The 4001-nt window shown below is 40.1% G+C and overlaps 1 protein-coding gene and 1 pseudogene across 8 annotated transcripts in view; one reads left to right on the top strand and one right to left on the bottom strand.

The window, feature by feature from the left end:
* LOC108514982 (ribosome biogenesis protein NSA2 homolog pseudogene) overlaps positions 1 to 3800 on the bottom strand; it is a 7553-nt pseudogene extending 3753 nt beyond the window's left edge.
* Positions 1 to 4001, top strand: part of ATP2B4 (ATPase plasma membrane Ca2+ transporting 4) — a 117579-nt gene that overhangs the window by 28295 nt on the left and 85283 nt on the right. The window lies entirely within an intron of this gene.

The following is a 4001-nucleotide window of genomic DNA, read 5'->3' as shown; positions in this document are numbered from 1 at the left end:
TTTTTTTTGAGACGGAGTTTCAATCTTGTTGCCCAGGCTGGAGTGCAATTGTGCGGTCTCACTGCTCACTGCTCACTGCTACCTCTGCCTCCCAGGTTCAAGCAATTCTCCTGTCTCAGCCTCCCAAGTAGCTGAGATTACAGGCGCCTGCCACCATGCCTGGCTAATTTTTGTGTTTTTAATAAAGACAGGGTTACATCATATTGGTCAGGCTGGTCTCAAACTCCTGATCTCATGTGATCCGCCCACCTCAGCCTTCCAAAGTGTTGGGATTACAGGCATGAGCCACCGTGCCTGGCCAGTTTACCGAATATTTTAAGCCCACTGTTGAAACCTACTCCTTTCAAAATACTACTGCTCATTGACAATGCACCTGTTCACCCAAGAGCTCTGATGGAGACATACAAGGAGATGAATGTTGTTTTCATGCTTGCTAACACAAAATCTGTTCTGCAGCTCATGGAACAAGGAACAAATTTGACTTTCAAGTCTTATCATTTAAGAAATATATTTTGTAAAGCTATAGCTGCCATAGACAATGATTCCTCTGATGGATCTGGGCAAAATGAATTGAAAACCTCTGGAAAGAATCCACCATTCTAGATGCCATTAAGAACATTCAAGGGCTGGGAATGGTGGCTCATGCCTGTAATCGTAGCATTTTGGGAGGCTGAGGCAGGAGGATCACTTGAGCCTAGGAGTTTCAGACCAGCCTGGCAACACAGGGAGACCCTGTCTCTACAAAAAGTGAAAAAATTAGTCAGGCATGGTGGTGTTCTCTTGTGCTCTCAGTTACTCAGGAGGCTGAAGTGAGAGGATTGTTTGGACCTCAGAGGTCGAGGCTGCAGTGAGCCATGATTGTGCCACTGCACTTCAGCCTGGGTGACAGAGTGAGACCTTGTCTGGAAAAAAAAAAAAAAAAAAAGGAAAGAAACAGAATGTTCACGATTCATGGAGGAAGTCAAAATATCAACATTAACAGGAGTTTGGAAGACGTTGATTCCAACCCTCATGGCTGACTTGGAGGGGTTCAGGATTTCAGTGGAGGAAGTAACTGCAGATGTGGTGGAAATAGCAAGAGAACTAGAATTAGAAGTAGAACCTGAGGATATGACTGTATTGCTACCATCTCATGTTAAAACTTGAACAGATGAGGAGTCGCTTTTTAGGAATGAGCAAAGAAAGTGGTTTCTTGAGATGAAATCTACTCCTGGTGAAGACGCTGTAAATACTGTTGAAGTGACAACAAAGGATTTAGAATATTACATAAACATAGTTGATAAAGCAGCTGCAGGGTTTGAGAGGATTGACTCCAATTTTGAAAGAAGTTCTACTGTGGGTAAAATGCTATCAAATATCAGTCCTTCATGAGGATGTAAAAAAAGAGTCTGGGCTCACACCTGTAATCCCAGCACTTTGGGAGGCCCAGGCAGGTGGATCACCTGAGGTCAAGAGTTCGAGACCAGCCTGGCCAACATGGAGAAACCCTGTCTCTACTAAAAATACAAAAATTAACCAGGTGTGGTGGTGCATTCCTGTAATCCCAACTACTTGGAAGGCTGAGGCAGGAGAATTGCTTGAACCTGGGAGGTGGAGGTTGCAGTGAGCTCAGATCATGCCACTTTACTCCAGCCTGGGCAACATAGTAAGACTCCATCTCAAATAATAATAATAATAAAATAAGAAAAGAAAGAAAAGGAAAAAATGCTGTCAAATAGCATCACATGCTATAGAGAAGTCTCACTAAAGAGTCAGTCAATGCAGCAAACTTTGTTGTTGTCTTATTTAAAGAAATTGTCACAGCTACCCCACCCATCAGTAAGCAGCCATCCACATTGAGACAAGACTCTCCACCAGCAAAAAGATTATCACTTCCTGAAGGCTCAGATGTTCATTAGCATTGGTTTTTTTGTTTTTGTTTTTTGAGACGGAGTCTCACTCTGTTGCTCAGGCTGGAGTGCAGTGGAGCGATCTCGGCTTACTGCAACCTTCGCCTCCTGGGTTCAAGCGACTTTCTCACCTCAGCCTCCTGAGTGGCTGGGATTACATGTGCCACCATGCCCGGCTTTTTTTTTTTTTTTTTTTTTTGGTGATTAATACATTAATGTAATATACAGCCATCCTTAAAGCCACAACATATCACAGATCACAAAAGTGCTTTCACCAGTAAAAAAAAACCTTACTTTTTTACATCATCTAAGTAACTACAAATAAATTTCTCCCCAGAGAATCCGTGCAGTCTTCTTTTCCTTTTAAAACTTAGCTGGAGTTGCTTAAACGAATTCTTAATACCATTCTGAAAGTAGAAATATACTGTTTACAATACAGAAAATGCTAACAGAGTATAATGACTTTAGTATTTTTTTTCATTTTCATGATTCGAGTAGAAAATAGTGCCAAGTAGGTATTATTATACATGGTAAATGAGAGGAAGAAATGTTTAGAATGTGAATTCACTGAACCTTTGCTGTATTCAGAAGTTAAGGATTTCACAGGTGAAAAGATTTCTCTAAGAGTTCTGAACTTTGTGTCTCCTCACATACTTTTAATATAAACATTGTAAACTTAACATCTGTATTAATATTACCTTTTTTAGGATTAATGATTAATCATTAATCATTATGGTAGAAGATACTTCAGTTAAATTCTCAGGCACATAATTAAGTGTGTATTAACCTTTTGAAAGGCATTTTCAACGGACACTGGTGGTTTTCAGGAAATTGCTGAATACCCACTCATAAATGCAGATATTGATGAAGTAGGATATTTGTATATTTGCTTTTTTTTCAATTCAATTTTATGAACATTCAATTCAGTCATTCAATTTTATGAACATGGGGTCTAAGCAGATTTCAAAATAAAGACCGTTTATAAAACTGGACCATTTGAATGTTTACAATGTAATAAATCTCTTGATTGTAGACATGTATGACTGTTTGGTAGAAACATTACAGTAATGGCAGTTTTTTCAGTTGGTGTGTAGTCCTCAATAATTATATATGAAATTGCTGTCAAACCAGTAAGACTGATGCATCCATCATTTTAGGATTGTTGTTAACCTGAGCATATTTTCCCCAAATAACTTTGCCTCCTTGTGTCACAAGGTCCAATTCGCTCACATTTACCTCAATGACAGTACCTTTGGTAGTAACACCCAAAGCTGTGTACAGTGGGGATAAGGGATTCTTCTTTACACCAAATATTGGTAGGCAAAAGGTGGCCTTCAGTTCAGGTTGTGTTACATGGGCTTTCTTGAAACGCAGATTGGCCTGATGAATCTTTCATATTTAGGTGGTTTTCTTGTAAAGCCGTCTCCAACAAAGCAGACTTTAGTAACCATCCTCTTCCATGCCTTCTTCGTTCTCTTTCCTGTTCGAATAACTTTTAATACTTCTGTTTCTCCCTGGGCACGTACTTTAGGCAGAGGGACTTCCCATTTTCCCACCTTCTCTTTTCGTTTCTGTTTAATCATATTGGAAAGTACTTTGGCTCGAGATTGTCCCTCTCTGTCCAGCAGACAAAGCTCCCTGTGGAGCCTTTTCATCCTTCTTTTGTTTGGTGTTTATCTTTTCATGCATCTTGATAGTCTTTTCGTTTGTATTTTCTCAGCATGATGCTGTTTATGGTAAAGCTTAGCCTGCAGACCAATCATTTTCTTTGCCTTCTTTGAACATTCATGAGCCTCTCGACTTTCCTTCTTTCTCTTTTTCTCATGGTATTCCAAACGGTATCCATAGTGTTTACGGTGTAATTCAATATATTTGTTCTGTGGCATCCACAGAGCCACCAGGAGCAGCCCCTAGAGTGCAAAAACGCTCTCAATTTTAAGGTCTCAGAGACCCACGAACCCACACTGTGCAGGCCGGGACAAGAAAGGGTCACCCTTTTTAAAATATATATATATACATATATATAAAACTTTTTTTTTTTTTTGAGATGGAGTCTCACTCTCTCACCCAGCCTGGAGTGCAGTGGCGCGATCTCGGCTCACTGCAAGCTCC

The sequence above is a fragment of the Rhinopithecus bieti genome, unplaced genomic scaffold (genome assembly GCF_001698545.2).
Source record: "Rhinopithecus bieti isolate Rb0 unplaced genomic scaffold, ASM169854v2 scaffold_33903, whole genome shotgun sequence".
NCBI classification, from domain to species: domain Eukaryota; kingdom Metazoa; phylum Chordata; class Mammalia; order Primates; family Cercopithecidae; genus Rhinopithecus; species Rhinopithecus bieti.
The sequence above is the reverse complement of the archived record's forward strand: the minus strand, read 5'-3'. Positions and strand labels throughout refer to the sequence as shown.